The following is a 23,664-nucleotide window of genomic DNA, read 5'->3' as shown; positions in this document are numbered from 1 at the left end:
CTGTTACTGATCACTTAATTTATATGAACTATATTTTGTCCATAAATTGACTTAAGTACAACAATAAATATAATATTCCAGATTTAATATCGTCTAACACAATTGAAATTATAAGTAATTATAGTGATGGTTGGAATAAACAGTTCACCTAATTGTGGTCCATTGAAATATCAACGTCAAGACTGGGAATTGAACCCAACACCGTCAGATGGCTAGTTTAAAGTTCGCTTAACCGCGTAGGCCAATAAACCAGTCCTAATTTGTTTATAATTTTTCATTTATACTAGTTTCTTCAAATGTATACTCAATAAATTGTAGGTTACGTCTTTTAGTATTTCAGAAAAATACAATACCAAAAGACGTAACCCACACAGCTTCTAACATTCTGGAAAAAAAATTAATTTTTTTCAAAAAATATATTTCTTCTCTGTCTTAAAACACGATACTAAAATTTTTCGATATTTTATAACACCGTTTTCATTTTATAACGTTTTTTGCTTCTCCTGTAAAGTTTTATTTTTGTGGGTTACGTCTTCCGGCATTTATGGTGACGATATGTATAATGTCCATATAACATAAAAAAATATATATAAAATGTAAATTTTTGAGTGAAATCTTTTATGCCTGTTTTGTAATAAAATAGGATCTCAAAAAATAATAATAAAATGAGTTTTATTATTATGGAAAAACATAGATTTTTAGAATATAAAATTCGTTTGTTTATTCTGTCAAAAACCTTGTTTGTTTTGCTAGGTTTACGACGTTTCCGACGTATGTAATATACGTCAGAAATGTATGTCATCATTGTAGACAGACCATCTCTGCTTGTAGATGGTTCAAAAAATATTCTTTAAATAAACCACGACTTGTAGGTGGTTCAAAAAATATTCTTTAAATAAACCACGACCTGTATGTGGTTCAAAAAATATTCTTTAAATGATCCCCGGCTTGTAGGTGGTTCAAAATTATTTTTAAATAAACCACGACTTGTAGGTGGTTCAAAAGATATTCTTTAAGCGAACCATGACTTGTAGGTAGTTCAAAAAAAACTTCTTTAAATAAACCACGACTTGTAGGTGGTTAAAAAAATATTCTTTTAATACACCACGACTTGTATGTGGTTCAAAAAATATTCTTTAAATAAACCACGACTTATATGTAGTTCACAAAATATTTTTTTCATGAACCACGACTTTTAGGTGGTTCAAAAAATATTCTTTAAATGATCCAAAATATGTTATTTATACTATAGCATAACTTTGTAATTTTAACATCCACCTTAAATAATGACCAATATTAACAACGACAAGCAAACATGCATCCATCCATCCACCCATCCAAGTAAGCAATGTCACATTAAAGTGCAGCTATAATGTAAACAATGCACAATGGGGCCGATGATATGTTTTTGAGGCAAAAAATCACAGGGGCAAGCTAGACCTTCAAAATTTCGTGCAGATGTTTATAATCGGCCTAGAAGCTAATCTGCCAAATTTGGTTGATATCGGTTCATATATATATAGATATAGCTCTCATATATATGTTCGCCCGATTTCGAGTAATTGATGGACCAAACACGAAAATTCTGTCCAATTATGATGATATTTGTAATATGTTGCGGAATTCGGACTGGAAATAAATTTGCCAAGTTATTTTGAAATCGGTTCAGATTTGGATATAGCTCCTATATATATTTTCCCCGATTTGAGGTATTTCGTGCAACAAACACGCAATTTCTGTCCGATTTCGAAGAAATTTGAAACGTGTGACAGTATTTGGTCTAGAAATATGTTTGCTAAATTGTATTGAAATTGGTTCAGATTTGGGTATAGGTCCCATATATATTTTCACCCGATTTTAAGTATTTGGTGCAACAAACACGCAAATTCTGTCCAATTTCGATGAAATTTAAAATGTGTGACGAAATTACGTCTAGAAAAAAAGTATGCCAAATTATATCGAAATCGGTTCAGATTTGGATATAGCTCCCATATATATTTTCACCCGATTTTAGGTATTTCGCGCAGCAATCACGCTATATATGTCCAATTGTGATGAAATTTATAGTGTGTGACGGAATTTGGTCTAGAAAACATTATTGAGACATCATATTGAAATCGGTTCAGATTTGAGTATATCGTTCATAAATTTTCTCTGTCGAAGTTAATTGTTTTCTCAATTTAGTTGGTTGATACCGAACTTCCTTGAGAGCATAGTTTAAATATTTTTCTTTTGACAAATTGGCCGAAACATAGGCGGCATGAATCAAGGGTTTGGTACTGTTGCCGTGTTCATAGCAGACTTCCGAAGCAAGTTTTCTTCCTTCACTATAATCCACATTAGGGCGCCCTCTCTTCTTTTTATCATTACCTTGTTCTAGCGTAAATACTGTGTCGCTAGCTAACCATAAGCTTTCAAATTGTAATACACGACTTTTTGACCTCCAATTTTTTATCCATTTTTGGTTAAGGCGTTCACAAATATTATAAATTAGCTTTTTAACTTCCACTCTGACACCTCGATTAAATTTTGCAGAAATCCATTCTATAAGGAGTTTAGGTTTTCGCTGATTTTCCAACCAAAAATTAAAAATATCCAAGTTTTTAAGTTTTACGAAATCTGGAAGTTGATAATTTTTTTATTCGCAAGTATACGCAAAAATTCTTTTCAAAATCTGTTAGCCGACATTGTCACCTTTCACCAGATACATATTTTTACGATAAAGCACCCTGAAGTCGAAAGTTCTACTCCAAAGAACACATGGACGATACCACAGACTACATCAAAAACCATCACTTACTGACACAACAAATTATTGACCACATCTAATATTACATTTACACTTTTAATAATAATCTTAATTTACATACCATTACCCGTATTTTCCATTTTTAAAAAATAGATAATATCAGCAGATCAGGTTTTGGCGCCAAAATACTTAAATTGTTTAATTACGACTGAATGTCAGAAATAAACGGAATCATAATTATGACATCTTTGACAGCTTGGCATGTCGCCGTGGGTCGTTGCCAGATTGTAATTTTTTGGTTTTGGAGGTTTGAAAGTGTTAAGAATATAATTCCGCTATTATTTGATTTCAATCGCTGACTTGAAAAAATGACTTTTTGCCTCAAAAACCTGCCATTGGCCCCATCGTGCAATGTAACGCTGTTAAGAGAGGAGTGGATAACAACAATAACAACCAGTTAGCAGTTACATCAATTTAAAAGGGCCTTTACTTTGAACAGAAGATAGGGTTGCTGTTATTACATGTGTGTGTGTGTAATCTTTACAAAAAGGATTCTAACTTAATTTGTGTATGTGTTGCAAGTATATGTGCAAGTGCCTGTAGTTTACATATTTTCAAGGATATTACAATATGCTTGGATAAAAATACACACAAGCTTCTGCTATTGTTGCCTTTGCACTCCAGCAGGTCCTTGTTGTTATCATGTTTGATCTTTGGATGATTATTCAGTGTATTGGTTCTGTATTTATTCTGTTTTCATTAATTACACTTGATTGAATAGTGTTTTCTTCCTTTGCAAGATTGTAAAGTAAAAGAGATTGTAAGTAAGTAATATATTTTTCAGTCTGTTTACTGATTAAATTTGTAATTACTGTATTTTTGACCTTTGTGCAGTATTTTTAATCGGATAGTTGCTTATTAAATTGTGCTTTTTCGTAAAATAACATGAAAACTTTTGTATAACGCTATTTTTTTAAGAATTATGTGGAAAATCATAAAAAGCACAGGTTTGTTTTTTTACATGAGCAGTCAGGTATTGTTTTTGTTTTAAAATTTTTGTTAAACTATGATATACACATTTTCATCTGCGTTTAGTTTCAGCTATACATGTGTAAATTTACAAAGTATATTATTTTAGCTACAGCTTCAAATAAATATTTATTTATGCAAAATTTGAAAAATGTAATTTCCCTAATGGAATATCAAATTCATGATAAAAGTTTTCCAAACCACACACACAAAATGTTATTGTACAAAAATTTACTAAAAATCAACAATAAACGGGAAATCAACCTAACGCATCAGGAAATATTAGCGGAAGGTATCTGTTATGTGAGCTCTTTTGTAAAAATGCATTCATAGTTGAAATTTATGGACACACAAAATTGAATTGAAGAATTTTAAATAAATATAATTTTGGCTATTATTATTTTCGTTTATTTATATTAATTATAAAAATCCCTTGGGTATATTAATTGATTTTTAAGTAATAGTATAGGCTTTGGTTTGACATTGGCCAAAAACAAATATATGATATCAATTAGAAAATGTATTGGTGGAAAAATATCATATTATTTACTAATACATAATTTGTTTTAAATAAACTATTTAGTGGAAATGTAGTTTAGCGAATGAGTACATGATGAGAAAACTTCAAAAATATTAACTTACAAAAAGTTACAAATATTCTGGCTAAATGCCAGTCGTTATTTCAATATTTTGTTAAAATAATTTTTATTTATAAGTGGGAATAATTTACCATTGTTTACCCAGGGTTAAAGAAGGGAAGACTATAGTTTCCAATCTCGCCACAGATCATCCTCATCAGTCGGTTCTCTTGTTATACCCTACACCACTATGTGGGGAGGGTATTATAAGTTGGTTTTGGCCAAAAAGTTTGTAACGCATCGAAATAATGGTCGTAGACCCATACTTATATATACCAAAATGAATGTCTCGACGAGCTGAGTCGATCTGGCTATGTGTGTCGGTCCGTCAGTCCGTCCGTCTGTCCATCTAAACCTTGTAATCACGCTACAGGTCGCAATTTTGATCGGATCGTCACGAAATTTTGGATGTTGATGGGGGTCCCGGAGGGGAAGAAGCCTATTGATTTTGGTGATGGTTGGATAATATTTAGGGGTCGGAATGGGCAAAAAACTTATGTGGATAAAAAGACAACGTTTTTTTCCAAAGCGATTATCTCAGCTTCTATACGGGGTATACCAAAAGCAAAACCTGACAATAAAAGTAGAAAATATCACCTTTCTAATGATGTAAAGTAGGTTCTCGTAGGTGATCAAACAACGAAGATATCACAATAGTCGCAAATAAAACCCAAATTTTCATTTTTGCGATTTTAATTATAATGACGATTATCACAGCTTTGGTTGGGGACTTTCCAAAAGCAAAGCCTGGCTATGAAAGTAGAAGATCTCATCTTTACAATGATGTAAACTAGGTCGGCGTAGGTGGCCAAATAACGGAGATTTCGCAATAGTCGGTAATACATCCCATTTTTCCACTTTTTTGGAAATCACGCTACAGGTCGCAATTTTGATCGGATCGTCACGAAATTTTGAGGGTTAATGTGGGTCACACAGATGAAGAAGCCTAATGATTTTGGTGATGGTCGGATAATATTTAGGGGTCGTAATGGGCAAAAAACTTATTTGGAGAAAAAGTCAACGTTTTTTTCCTAAGCGAATATCTCAGCTTCAGTATGGGGTATACCAAAAGCAGAACCTGACCATGAAAGTAGAAAATATCGCCTTTCTAATGATGTAAAGTAGGTTCTCGTAGGTGATCAAACAACGAATATATCGCAATAGCCGATAATAGAACCCAACTTTTTATTTTTGCGATTTTAATAATAATGAAGAATATCACAGATTCGGTTGGGGATCTTCCAAAAACAAAGTCTGACTATGAAAGTAAAAAATCCCATCATTACAAAGATGTAAAGCAGGCTGGCATGGGTATCCAAATAACGGAGATATCGCAATAGTCGGTAATACATCCGATTTTTCCACTTTTTTGGAAATCACGCTACAAGTCGCAATTTTAATTGGATCGTCACGAAATTTTGGGTGTTATTGGGGGTCCCATAGAGGAAAAAACCTTTTGATTTTTGATAATGGTCGGATATTATTCAGGGGTCGGAATGTGAAAAAAAATATTTGGAAAAAAGACCAACGTTTTATTTCCTCCCTTCTGTAGGAGGTATATCGAAAGCAAAACCTGGCAAGGAAAGTAGAAAATATCTCCTTTACAACAATGTGAAGTAGGTTGTCATAGGTGGTCAAACAACAGAGATATCGCAATAGTCGGTAATGCATCCCATTTTCAATTTTTGTTCAATCACACTACGAAATTTTGATCGGATCCTTACGAAATTTTGGGGGTTGATGGGGGTCTAACAGAGAAAGAAGCCTATTGATGTTTGGCATACATCCCACTTTTCCATTTTTTATTTGGGTTGTACTGTCGATGCACTTAAATGCGTTAAAAAAAATTGACCTGTGTTAATGAAGACATTCAGAGCAAAGGCTCTAAGCAATCCCAATTTTAATATTTTTAACTTTATTAGTCAAAAGCTTATGAACAGGGGTAGTGGTGTAGGGTATCACATAGTCGGCCCCGACCCGACTATAGCCTTGGCTCACTTGTTTTTTGTTGAGCTGATTGAACAATTGTTTATACCCAAGAGTCAATTGGTCGCTCTACTACATAAGTGTGCAAAGAAACACTTTTATTGAGAATTTCTTTGGCACCATCTAAACTCGAAAAATTGCGACAAGGACTCATTGATCAATTTTACCTTTAAAAATAAGTAAATAAACGTAAATGTTTTGTATGTGGTCCAAAAAATATTCTTTTGGCACACCACCACATGTAGATGGTTCAAAAAACATTCTTTAAATACACCACGACTTGCAGATGGTTCAAAAATATTCTTTAAATACACAGCGACTTGTAGATGATTCAAAAAATATTCTTAAAATAAACCATGACTTGTATGTAGTTCAAAAAATATTCTTTAAATAAGTCACGACTTGTAACACAACAACAAAAAACATTGTTCCACAACATCCCATACGGGACAAGGGAGACTTCTCTCATATCAATGAGTGCACCCCGATTTATATTTAGCTCAATGATATGGGACCTACTGTTTATCGCCGAGTCCGAACGGCGTGTCTTAAGACACCATTTTTAGAGAAGTTTTTCAAGGCTGAAATACTCAGGAAATGTCGCCAACATTACTGAGGGGTATTTTGCCACCGTTGAAAAATGTTTGATGTTGCTTGGCCGGGGAATCGAACCCCCGACCTTCTGCGTGCAAGGCGGGCGTGCGTACCATTGCACCACGGTGGCACCCAGTCACGACTTGTATGTAGTTCAAAAAATATTCATTAAATAAACCACGAGTTGTAGATGGTTCAACATTATTCTTTAAACAAACCACGACTTGTTTGTGGTTAAAAAAAAATATTCTGTAAATAAACCACGACTTGTATGTAGTTCAAAAAATATTCTTTAAATAAACCACGACTTGTATTTAGTTCAAAAAATATTCTTTAAATAAACCACGACTTGTAGGTGGTTCAAAAAATGTTCTTTAAATAAACCACATATTGTAGATGGTTCAAAATATATTCATTAAATAAACCACGAGTTGTAGAACGTTCGAAAAATATTATTTAAATAAACCACGACTTGTATGTAGTTCAAAAAATATTCTTTAAATAAACCACGACTTGTATGTGGTTCAAAAAATATTCTTTAAAAATACGACGTCTTGTAGATGGTTAAAAAAATATTCTTTAAAAATACGACGTGTTGTAGATCGTTAAAAAAATATTCTTTAAATAAACCACGAGTAGTAGATGGTTCAAAAATATTCTTTAAATAAACCAAGACCTGTATGTGGTTCAAAAACTATTCTTTAAATAAAAATACGGCACTACTTGTATGTAGTTGAAAAAATATTCTTTAAATACATCACATCTTGTAGATTGTTCAAAAAATACTCCTTAAATAAACCAAGAATTGTAGATGGTTCAAAAAATATTCTTTAAATACACAACGACTTGTAGATGGTTCAAAAAATATTCTTTAAATACACAACGACTTGTATGTGGTTCAAAAAATATTCTTTAAATAAACCACGACTTGTATGTGGTTCAAAAAATATTCTTTAAATAAACCACGACTTGTATGTGGTTCAAAAAATATTCTTTAAATAAACCACGACTTGTATGTGGTTCAAAAAATATTCTTTAAATAAACCACGACTTGTATGTGGTTCAAAAAATATTCTTTAAATAAACCACGACTTGTATGTGGTTCAAAAAATATTCTTTAAATAAACCACGACTTGTATGTGGTTAAAAAAATATTCTTTAAATAAACCACGGCTTGTATGTGGTTGAAAAAATATTCTTTAAATAAACCACGACTTGTATGTGGTTCAAAAACTATTCTTTAAATAAACCACGAGTTGTAGATGGTTCACAAAATATTCATTAAATACACCACGAGCTGTAGATCGTTCAAAAAATATTCTTTAAATAAACCACGACTTGTATGTGGTTCAAAAAATATTCTTTAAATAAACCACGACTTGTATGTGGTTCAAAAAATATTCTTTAAATAAACCACGACTTGTATGTGATTCAAAAAAATATTCTTTAAATAAACCACGACTTGTATGTGGTTCAAAAAATATTCTTTAAATAAACCACGACTTGTATGTGATTCAAAAAAATATTCTTTAAATAAACCACGACTTGTATGTGGTTCAAAAAATATTCTTTAAATAAACCACGACTTGTATGTGGTTCAAAAAATATTCTTTAAATAAACCACGACTTGTATGTGGTTCAAAAAATATTCTTTAAATAAACCATGACTTGTATGTGGTTCAAAAAATATTCTTTAAATAAACCACGACCTGTGTGTGGTTCAAAAAATATTCTTTAAATAAACCATGACTTGTATGTGGTTCAAAAAATATTCTTTAAATAAACCACGACTTGTTTTGAACTCAAAAAATATTCTTTAAATAAACCACGACTTGTTTTGAACTCAAAAAATATTCTTTAAATAAACCACGACTTGTATGTGGTTCAAAAAATATTCTTTAAATAAACCACGACTTGTATGTGGTTCAAAAAATATTCTTTAAATACACAACGACTTGTATGTGGTTCAAAAAATATTCTTTAAATACACAACGACTTGTATGTGGTTCAAAAAATATTCTTTAAATAAACCACGACTTGTATGTGGTTCAAAAAATATTCTTTAAATAAACCACGACTTGTATGTGGTTCAAAAAATATTCTTTAAATAAACCACGACTTGTATGTGGTTCAAAAAATATTCTTTAAATAAACCACGACTTGTATGTGGTTCAAAAAATATTCTTTAAATAAACCACGACTTGTATGTGGTTCAAAAAATATTCTTTAAATAAACCACGACTTGTATGTGGTTCAAAAAATATTCTTTAAATAAACCACGACTTGTATGTGGTTCAAAAAATATTCTTTAAATAAACCACGACTTGTATGTGGTTCAAAAAATATTCTTTAAATAAACCACGACTTGTATGTGGTTCAAAAAATATTCTTTAAATAAACCACGACTTGTATGTGGTTCAAAAAATATTCTTTAAATAAACCACGACTTGTATGTGGTTCAAAAAATATTCTTTAAATAAACCACGACTTGTATGTGGTTCAAAAAATATTCTTTAAATAAACCACGACTTGTATGTGGTTCAAAAAATATTCTTTAAATAAACCACGACTTGTATGTGGTTCAAAAAATATTCTTTAAATAAACCACGACTTGTATGTGGTTCAAAAAATATTCTTTAAATAAACCACGACTTGTATGTGGTTCAAAAAATATTCTTTAAATAAACCACGACTTGTATGTGGTTCAAAAAATATTCTTTAAATAAATCACGACTTGTATGTGGTTCAAAAAATATTCTTTAAATAAACCACGACTTGTATGTGGTTCAAAAAATATTCTTTAAATAAACCACGACTTGTATGTGGTTCAAAAAATATTCTTTAATTAAACCCCGACTTGTATGTAGTTCAAAAAATATTCTTTAAATAAACCACGACTTGTATGTAGTTCAAAAAATATTCTTTAAATAAACTACGACTTGTATGTGGTTCAAAAAATATTCTTTAAATAAACCACGAGTTGTAGGTGGTTCAAAATTCGAATGGTTTCCAAATATGCTTGGGGTCTAAAACCGTTATTTCGATGAGGCACATTTTTGCTCGTATCAAAGTGTATCGTTAGCCTAAAGGCTGAGGTTATAAAAAACCCAAATCTTATCCTTGTTAACCACAAATCGTTGGTTTACGGCCTACTAATTATTTTATCATCTGTCTAAGAATGAAAGAAATCTTAATTCCCATTTTCCTTTTTGGCCAAAAATTTAAGATTCCTTTTCTTATTTCTAAAGCGGAATCTCATTAAAGAAAACTTCTTAAAGTTGTTGGGTTTTCTTAACTACCACCCAAACAAGATTTTTTCTTGTAACAAATAATCCACATAGTTTTTGGTTAAAAACAAAAACGTGGCAAAATGTAAGCGCCATTAAATCGTAACACGCCACAGAAAACTGAGTGCAGAAACTTTTACTTTTACACATTGACAAGCTACCCCGCTTATTTCTTGGCTTTTAAGCATTGTGGCAATACAATAGGAAAAACTTCCGCCGCCGCCATCACTACTACGACAAACGAACAAATATAATAATTGTAATTTGAAAACAGCATGTTGCGTTCTTTGGCGTGTTCCGTAAAAGTAGAACACGCACTGCTTATTACCACTCCTCGATGGCTGTTGTTTGTGAACACGTAAGACAACAATCAACAAACATTTAGCAAGTTTTTGTGCGTTCTACAATTTTGTATTGCTTTTTTTTTGTTTTTCCTTTTTGCCGAGGAAACATTTAAAGCATTGTGTAAAACGGCAAGAAATTGTTTTTCCAGCGAAAACAGCCACCCTATTTCTTCCACTACTAAGGAAATTATTAGATTTTCATGTAGTTTTCTTCTTAGCCTACCACTGGGAGATTCCATTTGCCAGGGCGCCAAGTAGAACTGAGTCCGTACTGAAAAGCTTTCTTAGTTTGTTGTTTTGTTTTCATCACCACATGTTGCCCAGGCACCCGCTGTTTTTGAATGTTGCCTCTGGAAATTTTTAATGTGACAAAGAGCAAAAATGGAATACTAAAACTTTTGTGCCAATGGCCCCAGCAGCATCAAACAAACATTTGAATTCTTGAAGATTCCTTCTTGTTTTTGTCATTCATTCAGTTCTGGTGACAATTGTTGTGAATTAAAAATTAATAGCATTTATTCAGTAAATTTGTAACAATTTGTTTTTAATTTAACGAGAAATGTTCATTTTGCATAGCAAATTTTTAAAAAGAAAAAAAAAGAATATTTGAATTTAATGTTTGCTTGACTTTTTCCCTTTTTCCTCTTTGTTCTCCTAACCCATATGATGCAATGTGACATGACATGTGTCGGTTTGTTTTTTTTTTGTCGTTTTCTTTTCCTTCACAGTTCTTGTTGACCATTAAAGAAAATATTTTCTTTTGTAAGTTTTTGTCCCTCCATAGATATTGGGGTGGTAGCGGTGCTGTTGCTGTTGTTTACACAATTGTTCCCCAAGGACTCGTTTTGTTTTCTCTGTTTCCCCCCCCCCCCCATATTCTCATTCTGCTACTTTCTTTTGCTGTTGCAGAGGTCCCATGTCCTATTTTCTAAGCAAATCATTTCTTTTCTTTTCTAGCGTGATTTTGTTTCTTTCTTTTATTTTTCTTGCCCTCCTCTATTTGCCAAAGTCAATATTGTCCTTTAAAGGAAGGAAGGAATATGTCATTTTGTATTTGAGGGACTTTTTTGGTTTTAGTTAATAAGAAACTTAAATCCGAGAAAAATGTTTTAAAGACTTTAATGGGTGGCAGAAAATCTTTTTACAACTTGTAGATTCTTTGTCAGACACATTATTTGAAAATAAAAAATACCAAAAATACATGCCAAAAAATTATGAAAACACAATTAAGTATTGCGACTGTTGCCACAAAATTCTTTGGAAGCTTTGTCCGAACTACTTTATCACCATGACCACAGTCTATGATTTGTTATGCCACTCATTTTTTGTTTCAATTTTATTTAAAATTTCAACAATTTAACAATAAACTAATCTATTAGAAAAATTCAAATTCATAATAGTTTTTTTTTTTTTTAATTTCCTTTTGTTTATTGTTGCCAAATTTATCACTGGTGCCACTAAATTTTCAATCAGTTTAGCCCATTGAAATTTCCAACAATTATTGTAGCCATTTTCTAGCCTATTGAAGTTATTATGCAATTGTGAATTAAACGCTAAGCAATTTATCGATGGCTGTTTTTCAAGCATCGCAGCAATTAAATATTTTTCGACAATTTTTATTTTTGTCAATAATTCAAATTCCATTTCAATAATCATTCATGTTAGATTAGTAGTATATGAAAACTATTCAAGTGAGATTATTGTGCACAATGGGCTTAGGACAGGAATTTTGCGTTACTTTTTGTTTGAGAAGTAGTTGAGAATCCTAAGGAGCAAAATTTTTATAGAAAATGTTAAAACTTCGATATATAGAACAAGTAAAAAATTAGGACAATAGGCGTAGATTTTTTAAAGATTTTTAGGAGTTACCAAAAAGGACAAAAGGCGTGGATTTTTTAAAGATTTTTAGGAGTTACCAAAAAGGACAATAGGCGTGGATTTTTTAAAGATTTTTAGGAGTTACCAAAAAGGACAATAGGCGTGGATTTTTTAAAGATTTTTAGGAGTTACCAAAAAGGACAATAGGCGTGGATTTTTTAAAGATTTTTAGGAGTTACCAAAAAGGACAATAGGCGTGGATTTTTTAAAGATTTTTAGGAGTTACCAAAAAGGACAATAGGCTAGGTTTCTTTTAAAGATTTTTAGGAGTTACCAAAAAGGACAATAGGCGTGGTTTCTTTTAAAGATTTTTAGGAGTTACCAAAAAGGACAATAGGCGTGGTTTCTTTTAAAGATTTTTAGGAGTTACCAAAAAGGACAATAGGCGTGGTTTCTTTTAAAGATTTTTAGGAGTTACCAAAAAGGACAATAGGCGTGGTTTCTTTTAAAGATTTTTAGGAGTTACCAAAAAGGACAATAGGCGTGGTTTCTTTTAAAGATTTTTAGGAGTTACCAAAAAGGACAATAGGCGTGGTTTCTTTTAAAGATTTTTAGGAGTTACCAAAAAGGACAATAGGCGTGGTTTCTTTTAAAGATTTTTAGGAGTTACCAAAAAGGACAATAGGCGTGGTTTCTTTTAAAGGTTTTTAGGAGTTACCAAAAAGGACAATAGGCGTGGTTTCTTTTAAAGATTTTTAGGAGTTACCAAAAAAAAAACAATAGGCGTGGATTTTTTGTCCAAAAAGGACAATAGGAGTGGATTTTTTTAAAGATTTTTTGGAGTTACCAAAAAGGACAATAGGCGTGGATTTTTTTGTCCAAAAAGGACAATAGGAGTGGATTTTTTTAAAGATTTTTTGGAGTTACCAAAAAGGACAATAAGCGTGGATTTTTTAAAGATTTTTAGGAGTTACCAAAAAGGACAATAGGCGTGGATTTTTTAAAGATTTTTAGGAGTTACCAAAAAGGACAATAGGCGTGGATTTTTTAAAGATTTTTTGGAGTTACAAAAAGGACAATAGGCGTGGATTTTTTAAAGATTTTTTGGAGTTACCAAAAAGGACAGTAGGCGTGGATTTTTTAAAGTTTTTTGGAGTTACCAAAAAGGACAATAGGCGTGGATTTTTTAAAAATTTTTGGAGCAACCAAAGAAGACAATAGGCGTGGATTTTTTAAAAATTTTTGGAGCAACCAAAGAAGACAATAGGCGTGTTTTTTTAAAGATTTTTTGGAGCAACCAAAGAAGACAATAGGCGTGTTTTTTTAAAGATTTTTGGAGCAACCAAAGGAGACAATAGGCATGTTTATTTAAAAATTTTTGGAGCAACCAAAGGAGACAATAGGCAGGTTTTTTTAAAAAATTTTGGAGCAACCAAAAAAGACAATAGGCGTGTTTTTTTTAAGATTTTTTGGAGCAACTAAAGAAGACAATAGGCGTGTTTTTTAGGTTTTTTTAAAAAATTTTGGAGCAACCAAAAAAGACAATAGGCGTGTTTTTTTTAAGATTTTTTGGAGCAACTAAAGAAGACAATAGGCGTGTTTTTTAAAGATTTTTTGGAGCAACCAAAGAAGACAATAGGCGTGTTTTTTAAAGATTTTTTGGAGCAACCAAAAAATACAATAGGCGTGTTTTTTTAAAGATTTTTTGGAGCAACCAAAGAAGACAGTAGGCGTTTTTTCTTTTTTATTTCACTTCATGTTATTTTGTTTTTTTTTTATTTTCTTTTATTTCATTTTATTTTTTTATTTTATTTCATTTTATTTTATTCTATTTTATTTTTTTATTTTATTTTATTTTTATTTCGTGGAACAAAAAAAATATCTCTTTTCAAAATAACTATTTTTGATAAGTGCAAAGTGAACAGTGATAAGTTGTTTCGTGGAATAGGGCCATGGTGTCGTGGGTAAATCGTAATAATATATTACCACATCATTGTTTGTTTTGCAACCCATTGTGCATTATTGCAAAAATCAAAAAAAAAACTTCTCCCAAAGAATAACATAATTTCATTCATTTTTAATTAAAACCCATCATAAATCAAATTCGCAAACATTTCACTTCATTTCACTTTAGCAACATATTTATGGTGATTTTAAATATCATCCATGTTCATATGACTATTTGTATTTTTTTTTCAATTTTTTGCATTTCAATTTCATATTACATTGTATGACACAAAGTCAAAGAGGCATTATTTGGTGGGTGACGGGGGAGAACAAAATAAAAATTAAGCGTTTTAGTAGAAATTAATAGACAACATTGACATGGCAATAACGATGCTGATGCCGATGATGATTTTAATATTATTTGTTGTAATCGTTGATTTGTTGGTTTTGTTGTAATATTTAATTTCATGCTTCACAGCATTTAAAATAAAATTTCTAATATTATACAGAACCATAAATCATGGACGAAAAAAAAAAACAAAAAAATAAATAGACATAAAATGACAGCTAAATACATACATACATTTCTGCAAAAAGTACAAAGCTTTGTGTTTGATGTCCTTTTTTGTGTGGTCATAGTGCTGGAGTTAAGCATGCTAAAGGAGCTGTTAACACAAAGGGTGTTTCAACACATTTGGTGTATAATTTCGAACTGTTCGAGGTATATAAGACTACAATATATCCTGTTCTTTTTTGTGTGGAAATTTTCAAAGTGAGCACCTGCAGTATTAGGCACAAACATAACGACTGGCATCAACGAAAATGAGGATTCCTCACACAATAACACTTGTTTATGGTCAAGCAACCATATTATATACACACCTAAAACTTTTATCCTTTAACTACAACTATTATACCTTAGGAAACTTCTAAACAAATGTCCACTGAGATAAAACAGATCTAAAGGCTTTAATATTAAACACTAATTAATTAGTAAATAAATATGTATTTTGGCAAAAAGTGTTTGTCAATGACACAAATTTTAAAATTTGCACAAATATAAACACATTTTCTTCAATTATATTATTTACATACAAAAGTTGTGTCTTTGATGTTACCATCTTTACACATTATCTTCTTCTCTTCTTCTATCAAAATTAGAATTTAAGTTTTAATTAAAACTCTTATAATGTTGTCGCTTCTCATGACAACACCATTAATTGTGTTTTCACATAAACACACATTCCTCCAACACAACGTAGATAACATTCTCAATAATATCAATATCAAATACAAATACAACACAAATAAAACATTGTCAGTTAGAGTAAAGTTTGAAAATTATTAAAGACAGAAAGAAGATTGTCTAAATATTATTGACAATTGTACAATAAAAGTTTTGTCAGGAAACGTCAAGAGTGTTGGTAGCAGCAGAGGAGATGATTTTCATGACAGGGATGAAAATTCGGATGCAATTATTTTATATTTACATTATAAAGAATAAGGTTATATGAATATTTTACTACAATGGCTGGAGAATTTTAATGGAAAACTCAGGAGGCAAAGAGACCTATAAGAGTCAGAATAAGGTATATGTTTTCCTTTTTTATCAAAATTTTCGCTCTAAAACTCCTACACGCAGGGAAGAGATATGGTAGGAGCAATCATATTCTAAGAACAAAATAGAGCATTTTAAAAATCTGAAAATACATATTTTTGGTGCAACAATATGTTTTGTGAAAATATGTTTCCTAACACAAAATATATGGTAGGAACAATAATATATATTTTCAGATTTTTAAAATACACTATTTTGTTCTTAGAACATGATTGCTCCTATAATATATCTTCGCTGTGTGTACGGTTAGCAGACTAAAATGGCTGAATATAGAAAGAAATGATTCCCAAATTTGGATCTAGTTCCGATATGGACTATATAGGACAATTCATGCAAGTAACTGCTAAAAAAAAGTTCAATGTTATACGGCCAAAATTAATCTTTATTCAGATTTAATTTTTATATGGTTTTTGGACTACTCTGAGAGTGGAATTTTAAAGTAATTTTTATATGATTTTGGGACTACACTGAGCGTGGATTTTTTTAATAATTCTTTCTGAGCAAGGCTTTTTAAAATAATTTTATATGGTTTTCAGACTACTCTGAAAGTGGACTTTTAAGTAATTTTTATATGATTTTTGGACTACACTGAGCGTGGATTTTTTTTAATAATTCTTATCTGAGCGAGGCTTTTTAACATAATTTTTATATGATTTTTGGACTACTCTGAGCGTGGATTTTTTAAATAATTTTTATATGATTTTTGGACTGCTCTGAGCGTGGATTTTTAAAATAATTTTTATATGAATTTTGGACTACTCTGAGCATAAATTTTTAAAATAATCTTTATATAATTTTTGGACTACTTTGAGCTTGGATTTTTAAAATAATTTTTATATGACTTTTAAAGTAATTTTTATATGATTTTCGGAATACTCTGAATGCGGGTTTTTATATGATTTTTGGACTACTCTGAGCGTGGATTTTTAAAATAATTTTTATGCCATTTTTGGACTTCTCTGAGCGTGGATTTTTAAAATAATTTTTATATAATTTTTTTGACTACTCTCAGCGTAGATTTTTAAAACAATTTTTATGCTATTTTTGGACTACTCTGCGCGTGAAATTTTAAAATAATTTTTATATGATTTGTGGACCACTCTGAGCGTGGAGTTTTAAAATAATTTTGATATGATTTTTGGACTACTCTGAGCGTGAATTTTTAAAACAATTTATATATGATTTTTGGACTACTCTGAGCGTTGATTTTTAAAATAATTTTTATATAATTTTTTGGAATACTCTGAGCGTGAATTTTTAAAATAATTTTTATATGATTTTTGGACTACTCTGGGCGTTGATTTTTAAAATAATTTTTATATAATTTTTTGGAATACTCTGAGCGTGGATTTTTAAAATAATTTTTATATAATTTTCAGACTACTCTGAGCGAGGATTTTTTAAATAATTTTTATATGATTTTTGGACTACTTTGAGCGTAGATTTTTAAAATAATTTTTATATGATTTTTGGGCTACTCTGAGCGTGGATTTTTAAAATAATTTTTATATGATTTTTGGACTACTCTGAGCGTGGATTTTTAAAATAATTTTTATATGATTTTTGGGCTACTCTGAGCGTGGATTTTTAAAATAATTTTTATATGATTTTTGGGCTACTCTGAGCGTGGATTTTTAAAATAATTTTTATATGATTTTTGGACTACCCTGTGCGTGGATTTTTAAAATGATTTTTATATAATTTTTGGACTACTCCGAGTGTGGATTTTTATAATAATTTTTATATGATTTTTGGAGTACTCTGAGTGTGGATACTAAAAATAATTTTTATATGATTTTTGGAGTATTCTGAGTGGATACTAAAAATAATTTTTATATGAGTTTTGTACTTCACTGAACCACCTCTAAGTTTGTATTTGAAATAATTTTAATAGAATTTTTGTTTGCGTAGATTTTAAAACCATTTTTAGACTACTCAGAGTCACCTTTAAGCGTGGATTTTTAAAACCATTTTTGGACAACTCAGAGTCAACTCTATGTGTTGATATTTAAATCCGTTTTTGACTGCTCAGAGTCATCTTAAAGCGTGGGTTTTGAAACCCATTTTTATCCTACTCAGAGTCACTTTTAAGCGTGGGTGTTTAAAATCATTTTTAGACTACTCAGAGCCACCTTTAATTGGGGATTTAAATACAATTGTTGGATTATTCAGAGCAACCTTTATGTGGGGATTTTAATACAATTTTTCGATTATTCAGAGCAAACCATATTTGGACTACTCAGAGTTAACATTAACCGGGGATTTTCAAACCCATTTTTGGACTATTCAGAGTCACCTTAAGCGTGGGTTTTTAAAACCATTAATGGACTACTCACAGTCACAATTAAGCGTGGAATTTTAAAACCATATTTGGACTACTCAGAATCACCTTTAAGCGGAAATTTTTTTCTTGCGAAATCTTCTATCTAAATTAGCGTTGCCTGGATAGTGTGGGACCACTTTGGAGACTTTGCTGCGAAAAATAAGAAAAAACTAAATTCAAAACCATACTTAAAAAGTTGGAAAACGATTTTTAACATTCCTTCCCTTCGCAGTTTGAGCCTTCCCCTCAATTGGCTCCATTATTCTCATGGAATAGGAAATAGTATGCCAGTAGTACGATTCTCTAACTCATTTTTTTGAGTTAACGACAAATGTCGGTAAAATTAAAATGCTTATAATTTCGGTAATTAACGATAATATTCGGTAAGTTAGCGACCAAAAGAAAGTACAGATAGCAAGAGTGTTGCCAACTTTTATTTAACTTTTCATTCATAATTTTGCGTTTTAATTTTATCGATTTTTGTCGGTAACTCAAAAAATGAGCTAGAGAATCGCACTACTGATGATAAAACATGTCTTGAGTTTTTGGAGCTAGTGGAAAGGAATGTAGTTTTTAAACTTCACTCCCATCCAAAAATTGAAGAAGTTTTTCTATAAAGCATACAAAGTTTGTTTCAACTGTTTGCATAAAAATTCTCAATCCTTAATTCGACAGATATCTCTTTTTAGAAGGTCGCTTATCTCATGATTGTGGGTTCGAGATATGTCCTTGGATGTTTCATGTTAAATCCAAATAGGATCGTTGATTTTTTTCTATCATCCCCTACATCATCCAACTACAAATATCCTTAAACTATACTTTTTTTAATAAATGTAATTAGTTTTCCATAGTGTACACCAAACACTACCCTTTTAGTGTTTTCAAAATTCAAAACACTCTCCGCCCTCATATCACTTTTACATACATGTCCAACATAAATTACAATTTACATGGTAATAAAAATAAAAAAGTTTTACCATTACATTGACAATTACACAGAAAAAACTGGAAGCCATGGAAACGTTTTAAATACCATTTATCTGTCTGCATATTTATTTTTTTGAATTTATCCTCTCTGTATTGCCTATGGATTGAGAAAAGGTATTAAGTAATTTATATTCAGAGATTTTTGTTTTCAAAATGAAAAATCCTTTCCACATCAATGCTAAGCATTTTTCTTTTGAACTATGAAAATGAAAAAAAATGGAATACAAATCAGGATGCCACCCTTAAGGTCCTTAGAAAAATATTAACGGAGGGTAGAAGAGAGATTTTAGAAAAACGTAGCAATGAATGATGCACCACTATTTTTGTGAAAAGGTTATGCTGATGTGTGGAGTTGAGTTGCCTGCCAGGCTGCCTGCAAATGGTGATGATGCACAAGGTTTGTTTAACACGTTGAAAATATTGTTGCTTCCTTTCCATAGCTATTGCTGATTTGTAGAGATAAATTGTGCGTTTAGTTAAGGGTGTTTTATGTTCACATTTTTTTGCATCGCTACAACCCCGCCAGGAAAACTCTATGCAGTTATTCAAGGTGTTACCCCAAGCTGGAAGCGATATGACCATTTCAATGCCAACTCGAATTTTTTATTGCAATGGATTATGTAGCTTTTTATTGTGTTTCTTTTTTCCCGATATCTAAGCATTTTCTGCATTGTTCTACTTTAATTCTCTTTATTGTCTAGAGCCAACAGCAAGAATTTTGTTCTATGAAATTGTTTTGAATTTGCAGTTATACCCTTTGTTTCTTTTTTGGCAATCTAACACTAACTACTGCATCATATTTTCCGTTTGGTGTTTTTTTCTCTGGTTGTTGAAACGCATAAAACAATTGCTGGGTTATGTTTTACATGCCCGCTGCCAGGACAATTTGTGTCATGGTTGTTATTTCGTGTGACCTGTACTACCTGATTCCTGGTGATGGTGGTTGTTGTTTTGTGTTGCACAAAAGTTTTAGAAAAATTTGTTTCGTTTATCGTTTTTATATTTATTTGAAACACACACCATCACACCCCAATGAATTTAATGTGACCTCAGGTTTTTGTTACTCCGTGTTTTTTCTATTTATTTATTGCTTAGAAAATTAACTTTTGTCAACATTTATTGTGTAAATTTCCATTTATCAGAATGGAGAGTAGCAAGAGCCATATCATAACTTTAGCTTCTTTATTTCCCAATGGTATCATTATTCATAGAAATTTGAATTTTAAACATTCATAAAAAAAGAGAACTTTCATTATGAAGGAGACACACACTAGCATTTATAATGAAAATTTAAAGTTGAATTAATTTTTAAATAATATTTGGAATACTCAGAGTGTGGTATTTTAAAATAATTTTTATATAATTTTTTTACTACTCTGAGGTTGGATTTTAATATATTTTTATAAAACTATTTGACAACTCTGAGCGTAATTTTTTCAAATAATTTTTATACAATTATTTGGGGCACTCTGAGCGAGGATTATTAAAAAAATTCGTTTTAACATTTTTGGACTACTCTGAGCTTGGATTTTTAAAATAATTTATTTTACAATTTTTGGAGGACTCTGAGCGTGGATTTTTAAAATAATTTATTTTACAATTTTTGGAGGACTCTGAGCGTGGATTTTTAAAATAATTTGTTTTACAATTTTTGGATTAATTTTTTTTTTAATTTTTGGACTACTCTGGGCGTAGATTTTTAAGATAATTTTTATAAAATGTTTGGACCACTCTCAGCGTGGATTTTTAAAATAATTTGTTTTACAATTTTTGGACTACCCTGAGCGTGGATTTTTAAAATAATTTTTATACAATTTTCGACTACTCTGAACGTGGATTTTTAAAATAATTTGTATAAAATTTTGTCGACTACTCTGAGCTTGGATTTTTTAAATATTTTTTTTTTTCAATTTGTGGACTACTCTGGACGTGGATTTTTAAAATATTTTTTATTAATTTTAGGAATACTCTGGGCGTCGATTTTTTAAAAAAAGTTACAATTTTTGGACCACTCTGAGCGTGGATTTTCAAAATATTTTTTTTTAAAATTTTTGGACCACTCTGAGCGTGGATTTTTAAAATAATTTTTTTTTACAATTTTTGGACCACTCTGAGCGTTGATTTTTAAAATATTTTTTTTTTAATTTTTGGACCACTCTGAGCGTGGATTTTTAAAATAATTTTTTTTTTTACAATTTTTGGACCACTCTGAGCGTGGATTTTTAAAATAATTTTTTTACAATTTTTGGACCACTCTGAGCGTTGATTTATAAAATATATTTTTTTTAATTTTTGGACCACTCTGAGCGTGGATTTTTAAAATAATTTTTTTTTTACAATTTTTGGACCACTCTGAGCGTTGATTTTTAAAATATTTTTTTTAATTTTTGGACCACTCTGAGCGTGGATTTTTAAAATAATTTTTTTTTTACAATTTTTGGACCACTCTGAGCGTGGATTTTTAAAATATTTTTTTACAATTTTTTGACCACTCTGAGCGTGGATTTTTAAAATATTTTTTTTACAATTTGTTGACCACTCTGAGCGTGGATTTTTAAAATATTTTTTTACAATTTTTTGACCACTTTGAGCGTGGATTTTTAAAATATTTTTTTTTACAATTTTTTGACCACTCTTAGCGTGGATTTTTAAAATATTTTTTTTACAATTTTTTGACCACCTTGAGCGTGGATTTTTAAAATATTTTTTTTTACAATTTTTGGACCACTCTGAGCGTGGATTTTTAAAATAATTTTTCTTACAATTTTTGGACCACTCTGAGCTTGGATTTTTAAAATAATTTTTCTTAAAATTTTTGGACCACTCTGAGCGTGGATTTTTAAAATAATTTTTCTTACAATTTTTGGACCACTCTGAGCGTGGATTTTTAAAATAATTTTTCTTAAAATTTTTGGACCACTCTGAGCGTGGATTTTTAAAATAATTTTTCTTACAATTTTTGGACCACTCTGAGCGTGGATTTTTAAAATAAGTTTTTTTTTAAATTTTTGGAAAATAATTTTTTTACAATTTTTTACCACTCTCAGTGTGGATTTTTAAAATAATTTTTTTACACTTTTTGGACCACTCTGAGCGTGGATTTTTAAAATAATTTTTTTTTTTTACAATTTTTGGACCACTCTGAGCGTGGATTTTTAAAATAATTTTTTTTTTACAATTTTTGGACCACTCTGAGCGTGGGTTTTTAAAATATATTTTTTTACAATTTTTGGACCACTCTGAACGTGGATTTTTAAAATAATTTTTTTACACTTTTTGGACCACTCTGAACGTTGATTTTTAAAATAATTTTTTTACACTTTTTGGACCACTCTGAGCATGGATTTTTAAAATAATTTTTTTTTTACAATTTTTGGACCATTCCAAGCGTGGATTTTTAATTTTTTTTTGTTTTTTTACAATTTTTGGACCACTCTGAGCGTGGATTTTTAAAATTTTGTTTGTTTTTTTTTACAATTTTTGGACCACTCTGAGCGTGGATTTTTAAAATTTTGTTTGTTTTTTTTTTACAATTTTTGGACCACTCTGAACTTGGATTTTTAAAATATTTTTTTTACAATTTTTGGACCACTCTGAGCGTGGATTTTTAAAATATTTTTTTTTTTACAATTTTTGGACCACTCTGAGCATGAATTTTTAAAAAAAGAATTTTTATACAATTCTTGGACAACTTAGGTGGGGGATTTTTAAGATAATGTTTATAAAATTGTTGGACTACTCTGATAATTTTTAAAATAATTTTTATAAAATTTTTCGACTACTCTGAGCGTGTTTTTTAATAATTTTTATATATTTTTAGACTACTCTTGGCGTGGATTTTTAAAATAATTTTTATACAATCTATGGGCTTCTCAAAGCGTGAAATTTTCCAATAATTTTTATTGAATTATTATAATAATTTTTATACAATATTTGGACTACTCTGAGCGTGTATTCTTAAATAATATTTACACAATTTTTGGGCTGAGCTTGGATTTTTAAAATATTTTTTTATATAATTATTGGAATACTCTGAGCGTGGATTTTTAAAAAAATATATTTTTATACAATTTCTTTAAAATTTTTGGACTACTCTGAGCGTAGGATTTTTAAAAGATTTTTTATTATATTTTTGGACCACTCTAAGCATGGAGTGGACTACTCTGAGCGTGGATTTTTTAAATAATATTTTTACAATTTTTGGTCTGATCTTGGATTTTTTAAATATTTTTTATATAATTTTTGGACTACTCTGAGCGTGGATTTTTTAAATAATATTTATACAATTTTTGGTTTGAGCTTGGTTTTTTTAAATATTTTTACATAATTTTGGACTACTCTGAG

The 23,664-nt window shown here is 30.2% G+C and overlaps 1 protein-coding gene across 6 annotated transcripts in view; it reads left to right on the top strand.

The window, feature by feature from the left end:
- The window catches only part of Trim9 (E3 ubiquitin-protein ligase Trim9), a 428,329-nt gene that overhangs the window by 128,034 nt on the left and 276,631 nt on the right, over positions 1–23,664 (top strand). The window lies entirely within an intron of this gene.

This window comes from Musca autumnalis, unplaced genomic scaffold, assembly GCF_047663935.1.
Source record: "Musca autumnalis isolate F117 unplaced genomic scaffold, ASM4766393v1 scaffold_2, whole genome shotgun sequence".
NCBI lineage: Eukaryota > Metazoa > Arthropoda > Insecta > Diptera > Muscidae > Musca > Musca autumnalis.
This window is presented reverse-complemented; position numbering and strand designations above follow the sequence as displayed.